This window comes from Stegodyphus dumicola, chromosome 10 (genome assembly GCF_044657685.1).
Source record: "Stegodyphus dumicola isolate Sdum_Otavi_A_Nest chromosome 10, ASM4465768v1".
In the NCBI taxonomy this organism is placed as follows: Eukaryota; Metazoa; Arthropoda; class Arachnida; order Araneae; family Eresidae; genus Stegodyphus; species Stegodyphus dumicola.
Window position 1 is genome coordinate 52576776 of NC_140777.1, and position 18724 is coordinate 52595499.

The 18724-nt window shown below is 36.1% G+C and overlaps 1 long non-coding RNA gene across 2 annotated transcripts in view; it reads left to right on the plus strand.

Annotated features, from left to right (window-relative positions):
* LOC146994965 (uncharacterized) overlaps positions 1-18724 on the plus strand; it is a 184467-nt gene that overhangs the window by 94248 nt on the left and 71495 nt on the right. The window lies entirely within an intron of this gene.

Genomic DNA, 18724 nt, shown 5'->3' on the forward strand with positions numbered 1-18724 from the left:
ATCCTACCTTGTAAATTTTAATTTACCCGTGTTATTTGCTTTATTATTATATTGTTTAGTAACGCAAAATTATTATTATCATCGCTTCATAAAAAGGAAACGGGAAGGCACCATTTGCGTAAGTCTCATATATATATATATAACATATGGCTTTAGAAATGTACTTTATTAATTAAAGTATTTATGTACATTCTTATACAAATTATCAGTATAATAGTACAACTTTATACAATGTTTAACATCACCTGTAAGCCATTTTCGTTCATTCTACGAAGTAAAGAAATTATCGTAATCGCTAAAAATCTCGTTTATCAGATTTCAACGGAAATATCCATTTTGACCGTTATCGAATCCATTTTGACTATTTGTTTGCGGGAAGTCTGTAAGTACGGACACAGTAAAAGACTCTATTTCAGAAAGGACTGCAAAATGGATTCAAAATGAAATAGATTTTTTTTCCGTGATTTCTATACTTACATATGTATGCATCTCACATAACTCAAAAACGGTTACCCGAACATTAAGATTTTGTATATGGGACTATTATAACATCTGCATGTGCACATCTCTTTTTTATTGCAATCAGCTTAACTAAAAGTTATATATACATCCTGCTCCCTTCGCCGGCCTTTTATTTTCATAATCGTTGGTCGTAGTCGTATACTTCCAATTCCAAAAGTGTTTCAAATGACAAAAATATTCATGTTTTGGCAATATCAAGCTTAATAAAAAGTTATTTTGGACAAATAACAGAATATGAACCGGTCTGCCGGTTTCTAGATTTATACTTGGAAAAGTTTTCTATACGTTATGAAAAAATAAAGCACTTGAAATTTGACTCCCCGACTACAAAAAACTGACAAGAGTATTTAATTCCAAAATTTGCAGTTTTTGATGTCATTTTCAACTTGCGTTGCGGAATCTGTTAATTAAGTTAGAATAATTCGCGGAAATAATGTTTAATGAAGTGCAGCCAAAACTGTGTATAATTTAAAAGGTCGTACAAGGAAGTACAAGGAAGCCATATCAGATTTTTTAAAACTGGCATTTCTGCAATTTGTTAAGAAAGGATTCATATTTAAAAAGATATTTTTACATATTTTTTTCAGCAAATGTCTTCTATAATTTGAAACACAAAATTATAATAATTCCTACCATTAAATAATGATGAATTGAAGAATCTATTTATATGTATGTTCCTGCTATCGTGGAAAAACGGCAGCACCTAGGCCACCAAATTTCGAGTATACCTAGTTCTCTCCTTCGGAACCTTTGCACCTCGAAGCCCGAACTTTGAATTTATTAATTATTATTATTATTTCAGATTTTGCGTACATTTAATAAATTGTTCATTAACAAATTCAGCGATTTGAAGCGAGCCCTGGCGATGCGGTTCGATATGAAACATTTTTATCTCCTCTCGCCATTCGGCAAAATGTAGGATACTTATCTTTCAATTTTTATCAAGAAACTCATCTATTTGTAAGGAATTTGTTACTACTACCTGAAATAAAATACTTCTATTCTCCACGCGTTAGCGTGTTGTCATTCAATACTGAATAAGATATTTTACGTTCATATTTAATCTACTCGTTACCGATTAACAAACTATATGATATAAAAGCTGTAAACGAGTTCTGAAGAATATTTTTTTTAACCTTTTAATTTGACAGATTTAAATAAAAATCCATTTAAATCGGATGTTAATTAGAAATATTAAATATTGTTTTTTAAATATTACCCGGACTCATTAAAATCATTATATATTTTCTCCGTTTTATGAAAACGTTTTTAAATGGTTAGTAAAATAAAATGTAAAACAAAAACTAAAAAATTCATAAGAAATACATACTATATTTGTTTTTTAATGCTCAGGCTTGTTCCATTGATAAGCAATGCACTATCATAATTTGAAGAATAAATTAAAGATCTTACGACCTGAGAATAGCAACATTTCTTTTAGATGGGACAAACTGCCATAAAAACAAAATGGCATGCATGACCAAAACTATGACTGCGTAACAACATAACGTAGCATGATATGGTACAACTAAACTAGGAGCATTTCGAATATCAATATTTTTCTTCTTAATTTACGTATCTCTCGTAAGCCGCCTATTTTTATTCTATCTATCCCACATCGGTATCATAGAACACCCACTGCTGCCAAAAAGCATTACGTTATTATACAATAATCCATGCTGGAAATAAAATAAAGCAAAGCAAAGCAAATAGAAGTTGTAACTAAAACCCAAAGAGAATTTTCAAAGCCATACTTTGTGTGAATAATAAATAAATAAATGAATAAAAATAGGAAGAAAAATCCAACTACGATCTGTAGTCACGACAGGAAAAATAAAGCGCCAGCCGTGGCATAATAATGAAGCACGCTGCCATCGCACAATTGCTACGCCCAAATCGAGAAACAGGTTCCTAGCGGGTGTTTGCCATGTTTCCAACACCGCCCACATGGGGCACTGCCTATCTACCCTTGACCCTTGATTGTCAAACGTGTTGCTCCACGGACACGCTTCTTGCACGCGGAGGTGGTGGACATACGTGAGGGGATCGCGATGTTCCCTGTTCTCTTGTTGTTAGATTGATGATGAAGAGCCTGATAGGAAGAGGCTGAGTGCATGCTGATCTTGATCAACCTTTCTCTCTCTCTTTTGAAATGCTCATCTTGAAAATTAGAGTACCTCAGCCTTCTCGAAAAATATCCTTATGAGATAAGTATCAGTACCAGGAACTTATTGAGTAACGTATTAAACCCAAGTTTGCTAAGTATACAGTCTGTATTATTAAATAATGAAAAATCTTTATGTATGTATGTTCCTAGTATTGTGCAAAACAGGCGGCGCCTACAGCTATGAAATTTTAGATAACGCATAATCTCCACTCGAACATGTACACCACGAAGCGCGAAATTCGAAATGTGTTTTTATTTATTTAGTTATTCTCTGTGAGTTTAATATTTTCTTGATTAACAAACTCCGCGATTTAAAAGCATGGTGTTGTCATTCCGCAGAGCGCAACATACTCATGTTTGAAATTTAATAAGAAATTTCATCAATTTAAAAGAAATGTGTAGTCGCTGCCCGATTTAAAATAATTTTATCTGCCATGTGACAGAGTATTGCAATTCGGCAGTATGTCTTTTTCTTTTAACACTCATCTGCCAGCTTAGTGATCAATAAACTATGCGATTTATCAGTAATAAAAGCAGTTCTTTATTATTATTAATTGCTATTTGTATCCAACAAACTAAATTTTCTGGACTCATTAGAAGCATTAATTTTTCTATGCCAAAAAGGGACGTTAGTTCCCAATGGGTTATTAGTCTCAAAACGGGATTTTGCGTTGAATCACTATAAACGGCGTATCACTTTTGAAATTTTCGTCACCAAATATTATCGCCCTACGTTATTTTAAAAGAAATAAAATAATGAAGAATCTACATGAATCTATGCATGTGTCTCACAATGTGAAAAAACGATGGACCTAGAGCCATCAATTTTGAATAACATAGTTCTCCAACCCATCATGTACACCTCAAAGCCTGAATTTTGATTTTCCTGAAAGCCTGAATTATTGTGGAATCTATTTCAGATTTTGTAAAACTTGAACAAATTTTTTATTACCAAACTAAACAATTTTAAGGCAATCAGTGGCAACACTGTGCGGAATAAAATATCTTAATCTCCAGCGCGCGAAACTGTCTATTGGAAATTCTTAAGATATGCTGTATTTAAATATTTTGGGATGGTGTTGGTGGTGTATTTAATTATTATTAATATTAATTATGGCAAAGAACACTAGGGCTATCTGCCTAAGGGGACAGATGCCTTCGTGGAGGACTATCTAAGGAAAACTGGCTCGTATACACGTTACACATGGGAAAAACCACGAAAACACCCGTGCAGCCAGCCCGTTCGCAAATATTTTGGGATATTGTTGTTGATTTGAATTTTATGTAGTTTAAGTGCGAAAAATCTGATATTTAATGAATAATGTTAGCAAACAAAACGTTAATATTAAAAAGACAAAGAAAAGTTTTGCAAGTCATCTTACTAAGAAAACTGAACATTGATATGATGAACTGAGAAAAGACTGAAAATAAAACAGAAAGCTGTGTGGCAACGCTTAACGCTATATCGGGAATTCTAAACGTACGCTGCTATTAAAAATTACGGAATTTTTCTGTTGAATTTTATATGACATAAGTGCGAAGAAAGCGATGCTTAATCATAAAAACAAAAAGATCAGAACTAAAACAACAACAACAACAACAACAACAACAAAAAAAAAAAAAAAAAAAAAAAAAAAAAAAGGAGGATTGACGGGAACGGCAGACTGGTAGACGCTCAAGGAGAGCGTAAAAAACTTTAACAAACCCATCTGGGCAGCCGTTAAATCTGAAACCTTTCATCTGATTCCCCCCCCTCTCTCTCTCTCTCTCTCTTTTTTTTTTTTTTTTTTTTTTTTTTTAGTCCAAAGGGATTTGAATCCCGAAGGACTATTAGTTTCGTTTTGGCATTTTGCGTCGGACTCATAAATGTCGGTTCACTTTTCAAACTGTTGCCACAAAATGTTAGAGTCCTGCATTATATTTGAAGAAATTAAATAATGAAAAATCTGCATAAATGTATGTATATTTCTCGTATTGTGATAAAACAACGGTACATAGAGTCATCGAATTTTGAATAACGTAATCCTCCAACGAATATGAGCATGTGGAAGACCAAATTTGAAATTTGAAATTTGTTTTATGATCGATTTCTTATTTTTTAAAACTTTGACGAATTTTTGATTAACAAACTCAAGGATTTCAAAGCGAGCAATGGCAACGTTGTGTAGAAAAAACATTTTTATCTCCAGCGCGTGAGTCTCTGTATCGGAAATTCTAAAAATATGCTCGTTTTAAAACTATTTTGCGATATTGCTGTTGCACTGGATCTTATGGTTTAAGTGCGAGGAACATGATATTTAATAAAGAAGGTAACACACAAAATGTTAAAAAACGCCCCTTTGGACGTAATTTAAAATCTGAAACATTTCAGTTTTTTTTTTTTTTTTTTTTTTTTTTTCTGTTGTTAGATTAGCTACAAGCCGCTTGTGCGGCCAGCCGCCAAAAATAGCAGAAATAGCAGTCATAAAAAAGAAAAATATTTATATAATGATTTTAATTATTCTACCTCTAATCATTAATAATTCCGTAATAATATTTAATAATTCCAATTAAATATTTCCCTATTAAATGCATTTATATTTAATCATTAAAAAGCAGAAAAAATAATCTTAAGAATTGTATTTATTGCATTAAACGCCTTGGTTTGTCACTCAGTAACAACGAGATTAAATTTGAAAGTATTTGAAATTATATTTCAAACAGTGGCAACATACTGTTTTTAAATAGTCGAGTCTGCTAATTAAAATTGAAAGTTAAATATCTTACATTTTACTGAATGGCAGCAGACTTGGCGCGATGGAGATAAAATTGTTTATTTCGAACAGACCACTGCTCGCTTTCAAATCGCTAAAACTGTTTAAATTAGAAATTCATTAAATTTGTGAAAAATTGGGAAATAAATCAAAAGCGAATTTGAAATTCACAATTCGGGCTTCTAGGTGCCTATGTTCTAGTGGAGGACTACGTGCGTTGAAAGCTGGGTTGGCTGAAGGTGCCGCTATTTTTTCCAAAATGTTATGAACATACAAACATATAGATTCTTCATTATTTAAAAATATGATGTAGAATACGAAAGCTCTTAAATGATCAGTTATTTATGAGAAAAACGAAAATATTGTTACGAATTTGGTATTTAAAAAGCTAATGTTAGTTCAATTACAAATTAAATGATTTTATTTCTCGCGCAGTGCAGCGCGTGACGAATATTAAAAGAAAGCTAAGCCGTAAAATTGAAATTACAAGAACGCGTGCATTAAATAAATAAATATCTCTTTTTGATTTCGAGAAAGTACTGGAAAATTCTAGCGCGTGATTTTAAAATCTTATAAAAGGAGGAAAACATCTCAGTTTGTAGTAGTTGCTTAGTTTGTTGTTGTTTAGAAAACTGCTCTTGTTGATTGTAGCGAATTCGCGGATTAGCGTTCTTTAGCTGTTTTTAATTGCGTTCTATTGGACATTTGAGTAGTTAAAAGATAACTACTGTGAGATATTGTAATACTGCATGATAATTTGAGAAAATTTAAGCATTTTTGTTGTGATAATAATAAATTTTTTTTGTTCATTTTTCATCGGACTTGTGCATTCATTTCATAACGAACCCGTACGCACGCAACAATTTTTGGTGTCAGAAGTGGGGTTTGAATGCCAATAACAAGAGCGATGGAAGAGCAATTAAGGCAGTTAATATCAGCCTTTGCCTCATTTAAAGAAGAAATTAAGGAAGAAATGAAATTGGGCCAGGAATCCGTTAAGGAAGAAATGAAATTGGGCCAGGAATCCGTTAAGGAAGAAATGAAATTGGGCCAGGAATCCGTTAAGGAAGAAATGAAATTGGGCCAGGAATCCGTTAAGGACGAAATGAAAGCCGTTCAAGCTGGTCAAGAAGAAATGAAAAGAGAAATTACTTGCATAATAGAAAATAAATTTGAAGCTATGGAAGGCAGAATTGACGCAGTTGAAAATAAAGTTGGACATATTGAAGAAAAAGTTTCTTCCGTAAAAGATCATATTGAAGAAAGAGTTTCTTCGGTGAAAGAAGAAATAGAAGAAAGAGTTTCTTCTGTAAAAGAACATATAGAAGGGAGAGTTTCTGCTGTGGAGGAACGAATTGAAGGAAGAGTTTGTGCCGTCCAACACCAAATCGAACAACAAATTGATGAGAGAGTTTCTGCAGTTGCCAAAGAAATGGATACTTTAAAGAAATTCGTAACGTCGGCAGGGAGCAGGAGTGATGATTTTAAATTCTTACCAATGCCTGCTCGTCCACCTCTGAAGCTATCCACGTATGATGGGAAGACCTCCTGGCAGGTGTATAAGACACAATTTTCTATCGTGGCGGATGCGAATGGATGGGATTCCCAAGCTAAGGCCTGTCATCTCGCCGCTTCTCTAAGAGCCGACGCAGCGGATATCCTTCAGACTCTTTCCGAAAACAAAAGGTTAGATTTCGAAGCTCTGTCCGGCGCCTTGGAGTTGCGCTTTGGGGAGAAGTGTTTAAAACACTGCCCCCTTCCCAAGGACTGCTCCAATTAAAATCTCGTCAACAGAAGCCTACCGAAACACTTCAGGAGCTCGCCGCGGATGTTGAAAGGCTGTCCCATCTCGCCTTTTCGGAATGCCCGACAGAAACAAGGGAAATCCTGTCCTTGCAATACTTTATCGACGGCATCCGAGATACTGAAATACAGAAAGCTCTACGAATGGCGGATGTAAAAGATTTAAAAAGTGCTCTAGTGTACGCCATGAAACTTGAGGCAGCCCAGCAAGCCACTCGTCGAGACCGCCACCCAGTCAGAGCTGCTCAAGTCCAGGAGCCAGGGGATCAAGTCACCGCTCGACTTGACGATTTAACTAGACAACTGAACGCCTTGAGACGGAATATTGGTGAGAAGAAACCGACCGTTAAGTGCTGGAACTGCGGTGCTGAAGGACACATACGACGAAACTGCAAAACACCCCAGGGTACTGATGTTAAGACCGCTTCTAACAAGCAGCAGGGAAACTAATTAGTGGCCATCTCGCGGGGCGGAGGTTGCCAGATAATGAAAAGCCCCCGTTTAAAGCGCTTCAGATTTCTGCAGTGAGAGGCGGCAGTAATGGACTTTTCATAATAGGACATATTAATGGAGTTCCGTGCAATATGACTATAGATACAGGAGCCAACGTCACCATCATCCGAAAAGATTTGGCTCAACAACTAGGAAACAAACTTATCTGGACGCCGCCCTGCGTTACCCTCCAGACTGTGTTCGGTGAGAAGATCGACATCGACGGAAAAGTAAATGTTAACATCACGTTTCGAAGTGCCGCTTACCATCACACGGCATATGTAGCAGAGATCACTGATTCTTGCATACTCGGATTGGACTTTCTAAGGAAATACAATTTTTACTTGGATTTTAAAAATAACGAATTGCACTCTACATCTGAGGACATAGCGCTATTTCTCGTTAATGATGAAGAAGTTAAATCTGTCCATAAAATCATAGCACAAGACTATATCACAATACCGGCAAGAACAGAAATTTTACTTCCTGGATCCATAGCCGAAAATAGAAATTTCCGCTACGGCATCATAGAATATCTCAATAACTGTAATATCCCAAAAGGAGTACTAGTAGCCTCAACACTCGTCGACCTATCCAGAACGGTTATCCCGGTGAGAGTCGCCAATGTAACTGAAAAGTCGAGAGTTATTAAGAAAGGTGAAGTGGTTGCAACATGTACTCCAGTAACCAGCGTTGAAAGAAAGAGTAACATCCCAGAATCCGTGTCCTCAGAGAGCATTACATCGGAGTTATTGCAGAATGCACAATTAAACGATAAAGAGAAAAATGCTGCCGATCGCGTCATTAAAGATCTTCAAGTTGTTTTCTCCCGCTCGTCTTCTAACGTGGGTCGAACTAGTTTGACACAACATAGAATAGATACTGGCGATCATCCCCCAATCAAGCAACATCCAAGACGTCTACCGTTTGCTAAACAGGAAGAGGTGCGAACACTGTTAAAAGATATGGAAGAAGGCGATGTCATCGAGCCTTCAGCGAGTCCATGGGCATCTCCCATCGTTCTCGTCAGAAAGAAAGACGGCTCAACAAGATCTTGCGTTGACTATCGCCGGTTGAATGAGGTTACGAAGAAAGACAGTTACCCTCTTCCTAGAATTGATGACATTCTAGACACTCTTTCTGGAAGCAAGTGGTTCTCAACACTTGATTTAAAGAGTGGGTATTGGCAGGTAGAAATCCATCCTGAAGACCGAGAAAAGACGGCATTTACTACGGGACAAGGACTTTGGCAGTTCAAAGTGATGCCGTTTGGACTGTGTAACGCGCCGGCAACATTCGAACGTCTTATGGAGACTGTTTTGAAAGGCCTTTCCTACGAAGCCTGTCTGATATACCTGGACGATATCATCATCGTCGGAAAGAGTTTTGAAGAGCATCTAGAAAATCTTAGAAAGGTGCTTCAGAAACTGAAAGAGGCCAATCTGAAGCTGACTCCCGCTAAATGCAAATTGTTTCGAAAGGAAGTGACTTACCTGGGACATGTCATCTCTGCAGAAGGTGTGCGCACGGATCCTGAAAAGGTATCAGCGGTTAAATCCTGGACGCGTCCCGAAAATGTCCATCAGCTGAGAAGCTTCCTAGGGCTTTGCACCTACTATAGGAGATTCGTGAAGAACTTTTCTTCCATCGCAAGACCACTTCACAAGCTGACAGAGAGCAAGCAAAGATTCTTGTGGACAAAGGAATGCGAGCATGCATTTAACAACTTAAAGGAAGCTTTAACATCTGCTCCAATCCTGACGTATCCTCAGCTCGACAGACCATTTATTCTCGACACCGACGCGAGCAATGAAAGTGTCGGTGCTGTTTTGTCCCAAGAAATAGACGGCCAAGAACGTGTAGTAGCTTACTGGAGCAAGTGCCTGTCTAAACCGGAGAGGAATTACTGTGTCACAAGGAAAGAGTTGCTCGCCATAGTCAAAGCTGTAGAACATTTCCATCATTATCTATACGGGAGAAAATTCCTCCTCCGCACGGACCATGCCTCGTTGGCCTGGCTTTTAAATTTCAAAAATCCTGAGGGTCAAATAGCCAGGTGGATACAGAGACTCCAAGAATATGACATCACTATCCGTCATCGTAAGGGATCATCACACGGAAACGCCGACGCCCTGTCTAGAAGACCTTGCCAAGAAAGCTGCCGATATTGTTCCAGGGTGGAAGCGAAATACGAGCTGCTGACTCCGGTCGCAAGACAAATTACAACATCAACATCGGCTGATCGAGACCCGTGGAGTGATGATGAAGTCAGGAAAGACCAGCTGGAAGACTGCGACATTAAACCCATACTTGATTTAATAGAGTCATCAAACAGAAAACCTACATGGCAGGACATTTCTATCTGTAGTCCTACAACAAAACAATACTGGGCACTCTGGGATTCACTTCACATTCGAAACGGCGTCTTATACCGGAAATTCGAGTCGGATGATGGGAAGACGTTCCGATGGCAACTGATACTTCCAAGATCCCGGATTCCTGATGTCCTCAAAGAACTACATAACAGCCCTACAGGAGGTCACTTTGGAATTATGAAGACCTTACAGAGAGTTCGTGAGCGCTTTTACTGGAATAATGCAAAGAATGACGTGCAAAAGTGGTGCCGATCTTGCGATGCCTGTGCAGGTCGGAAAGGACCGAGGAAACGCAGCCGAGGCAGACTGCAACGCTACAACGTAGGTGCGCCTTTTGAACGTATCGCCTTTGACATCCTGGGACCTCTGCCACGAACTGCTGATGGCAACAAATACATACTCGTTGTCATTGATTACTTTACCAAGTGGCCTGAAGCTTATCCTATTCCTGATCAAGAGGCAGTCACAGTATCTGAGGTAATGATACAGCACTGGATTTCCAGGTTCAGAGTGCCTCTTCAGTTACATTCCGATCAGGGAAGGAATTTTGCCTCGGCAGTAATCAAAGAACTATGCAAACTACTTGGCATTGACAAAACTCAAACGACGCCATTGCATCCCCAGTCGGACGGCATGGTAGAGAGGTTCAATCGAACCATCCTTAATAACCTCTCATTAGTGGTTTCCAGAAACCAACAGGACTGGGACAAGAAATTACCACTCTTTTTACTGGCTTATCGCAGTGCTGTCCACGAGACTACCGGCTATTCTCCATCACAGATGCTCTTCGGTCGTGACCTTCGTCTGCCTTGTGATCTATTGTTTGGCCGCCCTCCGGATGCTCCTTCATCGTCTGAGGAATATATTCAAGATCTCCAGGCCCGGTTTGAAGTGATGCACAATTTTGCACGAGAGCGAGTCAACTTGGCGACGGAGAAGATGAAGACCCGATACGACACAAGAGCTACTGAACATCTATTCCACGAAGGAGACAAGGTGTGGTTGTGGAATCCGACTCGACGGAAAGGACTTTGTCCGAAATTACAGTCACCTTGGGATGGGCCGTACACAGTCCTAAACAGGCTGAATGGCGTCGTGGTTCGGATTTGTAAGTCTTCGAACTCTAAACCTAAAGTCGTTCATTACGACAGGTTAGCTCATTACTATGGCCATAGTACATAATGTAAATAATTGTAAATAGTATAAGACCATGGTCCATTTTGTTTTTAAATGTGTATTTGATTTGTTTTATGTATTGCATTTATTGTTCATGTTGTTTATTATTGTAATGTAATGCTTATTAGTGCATTTATGCCACAGTTGTAAGTTTAGCTTCCTGTCCAGGGATTGTACTGCCCGGGACGTGCAGTCCTTGGGAAGGGGGCAGTGTTACGAATTTGGTATTTAAAAAGCTAATGTTAGTTCAATTACAAATTAAATGATTTTATTTCTCGCGCAGTGCAGCGCGTGACGAATATTAAAAGAAAGCTAAGCCGTAAAATTGAAATTACAAGAACGCGTGCATTAAATAAATAAATATCTCTTTTTGATTTCGAGAAAGTACTGGAAAATTCTAGCGCGTGATTTTAAAATCTTATAAAAGGAGGAAAACATCTCAGTTTGTAGTAGTTGCTTAGTTTGTTGTTGTTTAGAAAACTGCTCTTGTTGATTGTAGCGAATTCGCGGATTAGCGTTCTTTAGCTGTTTTTAATTGCGTTCTATTGGACATTTGAGTAGTTAAAAGATAACTACTGTGAGATATTGTAATACTGCATGATAATTTGAGAAAATTTAAGCATTTTTGTTGTGATAATAATAAATTTTTTTTGTTCATTTTTCATCGGACTTGTGCATTCATTTCATAACGAACCCGTACGCACGCAACAATATCATTCACTGATAACAGAATTCCTGAATGTTACAGATTTCCGTTTTCTTTTTACTTCGTACAAGGAAGTAAAAAAAGTCCTTCGTTCTGTCCGTGCGTACAGACGCCCGGCAAAACATAGTCAAAAGGGATTTGGAAACGGTCAAAATAGATATTTCAGTTGAAATATGATACCCAAAATTTTTTCCGATTTACAGTACTTCGTTTTACTTAGTACAAAGAAGTAAAAAACATCTGGAACACCATCTTTAAGCCCCCTATCCTCAGCAGATCCGGCAAATATGCAAGAACTTTCCTTTAATGCTATCTTTCCCGTTTTCCGTATTTTTTAACCAAACATATCGATCCTAGGCAAGTAAGCAAAATTCCGTGTCGCTTGTGCATGTTTATTACGTTATAGATCGCCCAAACTCGGGCACGTTCTGTACAGCCAAAAATAAGACAAGCAGTTCACCTTTTTAAATATTAAATAAATAACTACAAAAAATACAGGATTAATATTCATAACCGCTTTACTGTGCGTAGCACGATGCCCTCCCCCCTTCGAACACTGCACGTGCATAACCGAGAACGCAACCTTTACGGTTTGCATTAAATATGACACCAAATGTAAGTTTTTACAATATTCAGCCAACAAGGGGCACTTAGGAATAACAGAAATGCTTGTTCAGTTATACACTATTGATGAGGTATGGAAGTATGTGTTTTTTGGGAAAATACCGCACCACTTAAGCACTACAGCTTGTTAAGATAAATTGTTTTATGAAAGCGTTTAGGAAAAGCCTTTATCTGATGCGGCATTATCGCGTAAATCACAAAAACACAAGCTTGATCTCATTTTATTGAATTTAAGAGAATAGTGGTAGTTAAATAATGGAGATAAAATATTGTGGTAGTTAAAAGCAAGGTTTTGGGAAATGATACATCCATCAATGGTAGGATGTTTTTGTTGTCTTTAAACGAGCCACCTTTGAATAAATTTCTCGCATCCTTTGATAAATTAAACAAAATGAACTCGTTGTATTACATTATTTATTTTTAAGAAGCTGCTGAATTAATTAAAGGGAATACTGTTGTAAATATTCATTCAGAATTTGGTTTTTTATGCATTTTTGTAATATCTTTCCAATTTTGAAATTACTTGTTACTTAGTTCAATGGATTAAGTACGGTGATTTTAAACTTTTTTATTGCTTATTTAATTTAATGTTAAATTTGTGACGTGTATTTTATATACTATATATTTAATATATTTTTCATATATCTCATAAAATAATTTATTATTTTTATTCATATTTGAATTATTTATTATTTGTTTGCTATATATATCGTTATTTATTTATTATATTTTATATATATTATTTATAATTTTTACTTTATTATTTCTATATATGTCATATATTTTATTTCAGACGGTTTGTTCTGAAACTGCAAGATTAGCTTAAATACAACCAGGGCTATGAGTAGAAATTCACTCACAAGTTCTTGACGACATTTGGCGATTTATTAACAACCTGATGACATTCTAAAAATTACCAGAAAAAGTATTTTGGTGCTCTTGTAGCAATTTTTCTGGAAGCTTCCAGAAAGGCTTATCGATCTCCTTGAGCAACCTTATAAATAGGAGGCTATGAGCAACCGCGTCCCGATCCAGTTATCGGGACGCTTGATCTTTTTTATATTCCTGAGTCTGATGTTTTGTAATTACTGCTTTAGACCTTGCTCTGAAAGCTATTTAATGAGCTGCGGTATTTATAACATGTTTATTTATCTACGCTTATGCCTGATCTATGTTTTTTCTCCTTGTTATTTATAGTTGTTTATATTAGTTTTAATATTTGTTATTTTTCTCAATAAAATTTTAGACTTCCTAATCATTTGACTCATTTTGAAAATATCTCTAAGAACTTAACAGTACAAAACAATATGCACGACGCGTAAATTGATCCACAATACTTCGCAGCTATGCAACATACAAAAATGATTAGCATTTATACACGGTAAAAAGGCCTACCAATTATATATAGGTCTAGTCGTACTTGTCTACTCTGTGGTGAATCATTACTTATTTATAGCAAGTACTGCCCATCAGGGACAGGGCGGTAAAATCGTTGAACACTGGTAGTTCGCTGAGGCACTGGCACGAACGGGCTGGCTGCATGGACGTTTTCCCTTCTGTAACTTTTATACGAGCCAGTTTCCCTTCGAAAATCCTCGAAGAAAGCATCCCTGCTCTTAGGTAGATAGCCCTCAATTGCTGTGCAATTGTCAGGACTTATGTTTCTCTTGATTTGCTTTGGAAACATGATGTGTCCTGATTAGGAACAGGGAGCTTACTCCAGATATGTTCAAGATTTGTGTCAGACGACACAAGCAGGAAGGGTATACGAAACCTTTATTTTCTATACTTTTACAAGTACTCCCGAACTTCGGGATACAGAGACCAACCACTTGTGGTCTGAACGTAAGAATATAAAACTACTAACTAAAACTCTAACTAATTTTGAATTAGTATACAAATGCCTAGTACTAAGACTGGCCTTTATTAAAAAGGGTACGTATGTAGTACGCCGAGCTGCTGAAACTCCAATACGTTTTCAAATATCAAGACAGCTAAACCTCTGGCCTTAAAGGCAACCAGCAACTGAGTGAAAACTCGTAGAACTGCAGTGGCAAGCGGCTTGCTTCCTAAATCTCCTTCTATCTCCCCTAACTCTTGGCAAAAAGCCACAACTTAAGTACTTGGGCGTTAGCAAGACAATTTGCATAAACAAGTTAAAGCATTTAATTCTGGAAGTAGAAAATAAGAAGTGACGGTACAGTTTTAAAATAAAATAAACGTTAGTAAAACTTAGGATCCTTACATCATAATCAAATTAAACTAAACCATAACAAATATTCCTTTCGTGAAAATGCGTGCAAAAAGACATTATATATTTACAAATATCCAAACCCTCTTCGGAATTCGAATATGGTAGCATGGATATGGTAGCATTGCCACCCACTAACTGCCCAGGGCAGCTTGCTAAAAGTGCAGCTTGCCTATTTAGACATTGCCCTATTTTCTCTTTGATTCACATCATAGATATTTCTTCTGATTAAACAAAATATGCAAATCAAAGCTAAGGAAAAACAGTATAAAAACTACCGTAGGCTAACTACAGTACTTACCTTACTGAGCAGAAAACAGTGTTGCTTTTGTAAGGGTTAGTAGCAATCTGTTTGGAAAAGTTAGTATGTATCAGAGGCCACTTAAACGCATACTAAATGTATCGATACATTCCTGTTACCGTTTGAGGTTGATAAGTGTCCCTCTGTAGCAATGGTTCTCAACTTTTTCTCTCCCACGCTGCCCTTTCACCATTGCCAGAAGATCATCATTCCCTCCTCCTTTCCAAAAGTGTTCAGCGAAAAAAAATATACATTTATTTAAATTTAGATTTTTTAATGTATGTAAATTAAACAACAGAAAGGTTCTATACTAGATGCTGGAACAGGGCGCGGATTATGTATTTTACAGGATAATGAGGTTCTCCACACATGGAGAAGAAGACTCAATTCAAATAATTCAATTTTCCAGGCAGAGTTAACCGCAAGTAAAAAAAAAGAAGTCCTAATTTTGAATCGATTTTCAAACAGAGTTGTAATTTGTACCGACTCACAATCAAGTCTTCAAGCCATTGCTGGAACACAATCAAGGAGCCCTTTAGCATTTGAAATTCAAAAACTCTAGCTCAGATCTCCATTAGAACTAAGACCGACCTTTTGTTGGGTATCAGCACACACAGGAATAGTAGGGAATGAGCAAACAGACGAATTAGCCAAATATGCGGCTATAGGCATACATCTAACAGAATATGCATTACCATTTTCAGGATCTTGCCTTAACCCGCGGGAAGGCGCGTGGGGTGTATCATACCCCAACTCTACATAACAGTGGAATATTCCTAACTTGTGAAACTGAAATTCTGTGCTGCTTTCAGTAGCTGAGTTTCTAGTTGTGGTTGACTTTCAGAACCGCTTTTTCTTTGCTTGTGTGTTTCAGAAAAAGATTTATCGGTATTTTGTTGGAACTGAGGTATGACACACCCCACGCGCCTGTCCGTGTAAGTGTTTTTCTGACTGAATATTTAGTTCAGAAATTTATTTTTAGAGTGTAACAGTAAATATTTCTACTCGCAAGTGATTTTAAAGTACTTGACATTAAATTCTTAAAAATGTCTAACTGCATTATGGTAAAAAGAATGACTCCCTATAAACTGGAGATACAGCGTATGTGAGATGTATTAGAAATATTTGAAAGCGATGAAGATTGCATTTCGGAAACTGAAGATGAAACTAAGAATATTTTCTACTATGTTTTGGTTTCGAAAAAGATAAAACATTAATTCCTCATGTTCCTAAAAAAGGAAAAACTGTTCTTATGCTTTCAACATTATATACAACGATCATACTATGGATGATACTATTGGAGAAAATAAAACATCAGGAATTATATGTTTTAATAATATGATTAATGGAGCAGTGGATATGGGGGATGAAATGTCAGCCAATTATTCAATTGCCAGAATAACGAGAAGATGGCCAATGGTAATTTTCTTTCCTGCACTGAATGTTGCTGTAATAAATGCTTGAATTATATTACATTCAACTGCTAATCCACCAACAAGAAACAGAAGTCTGTTTTTGAAGGACTTACGATTACAATTAATGAAAAACAGTATTGAACAAAGATCAGAGATTAATACTTTTACGTACTGCGTGCAAAACAAAAGCAGAAGTTTCGATGAAGAATTAAAACGAATACATGAAATTAGAAACAACTAAGTATGAAAGATGTGTTAAATTTTTTGCCCTCGCGCCAAGGACAGAAGAACGTGAATGCAATGTGTAAAATGTGAAAACATTCTTTGCCAAGAACACATGAATGTATTTCGTTCAAAGTGTGAAGAAATAAAAAAAGCATGGTGTATTAGAGATGAAATGAAACTTAGAGGCATGATGTTTATTATTTTCATTTATCTTAATTTTAACTCTAAGATTATTTCGGAAATTAATTTTTAAAACCCAATTATTATTCACTTATTTATAATACACGAGAACACACACACAAAAAAAAAAGTTTTAAAACTAAATAAACTATTTTTATTTTATTTTAAATATTGGGGTATGTGATACCCCACGCGCCCGTTCTAGTAACTTTTCTTGGTGCGCCTTCCGGGTTAAGAAAGTGACATTCGTCAGTATGTTACAAGAATGGCAGTTTCGCTGGAATAACGGTACAAGTCGCAGAACATACAAGCTCATCCCCAAAGTATCTACTGATTTATCTATTCTCTAACACAATCACGAATTATACAACTGACCATGGACCTTTTATGATTTACTTGAATAGATTTGACCTATCACAGAACGACTTATGCAGCTGTGGTCATCAGAGATCACCTCATCACTATGCGTTTAATTGCGTACATACCAAAACTTTTCATCTACGACAACCTTCAGAACAATACTGGGCAGATTGAAATCAAAAGAATTATAATGCTCAATTATAATTCAAGCATTAAATAAACTGTATAAAATTGTTACAACTTAAATACATTTTCTTCCCCTGAATCAAATTTCAGTTAGTAAGTTTTGTTGATTTTCTCTTTCTTGTTTATAATATAATATTATTTTTCACCAGTATACATTTTATAAACTATCTTCTACACATTTAAATTGCACTGACGATTTTTTGTAGCTCATTAATATAAGTTTGCATGAAAAACTCATAGTTTAGCCCTTTCTGATATCAAAACGTGTACTTCTTTAATTAGAAGCAATGTTAACTCATCTTCTTACCCAGGTTTTTTTTAGTATGCAGTTTCCTTGTGTATACTTTCATGTATGCTTTTTCTTTCTTTTTTTTTTTTTTTTTTTCTTTTCTTTCTTCCAAAATAAATGTTCCCCCTTTTTTACTACTTTGCAATATTTTCACCGAGTTGCTAGGAATTTACTTTGAGTATCTGTTTTTTTAATTATTATTACTTTTTTTAATTTTTCATAAACACTTCAAGTATTGATTTAATTGTTATAATACTTTGCATATTGTTATTGAATTCCTGCGTCAAGTATATTTTAAAATTATTATTATTTCTGTCATTTTACATAGAGTGTAACGGTTTCATTGAATCATTTCATGTAACGCTTTATTTGCTGTAATGTTTGTGAGGTATGTGTAGAGTAAGTGGGTCACTGTTTTGAAACAACTAATGTAATCACCTAACGCAATGCATTATCGTATTTTAGTTCACTCACATATCACCTATTTACATCATTCTTAAATAACTATTTATGTGTTATAATATGCTTTGCATTATAAATTTAATGTATCACTTGTAGTACTGCATTTAGGCAACATTTTAAAAACAATAATGCACATTTAGTCTTATTTAACTTATAGTATTATTCGTACTTTATCATAAGCTCTAGCTCATAATATTAAGGCATTATACTGCAAAATACCATTAAATTATGTATTCATGTATCTTATTACTAAATGCACCATAATATTATACACTGACGTTTTGCTTATTGTGTAGCATCTTATGCAAGATGTCCTGTAATCATTTTTGTAAAGTACTTTTCTGTGACATTCCTGATTAAGAGCAATTAATGGCACTTGGTCTTTCAGCCGTTGCCTTGTTGCTTGTTGTTTTTTCCACTGATCAGGCATCATTCCG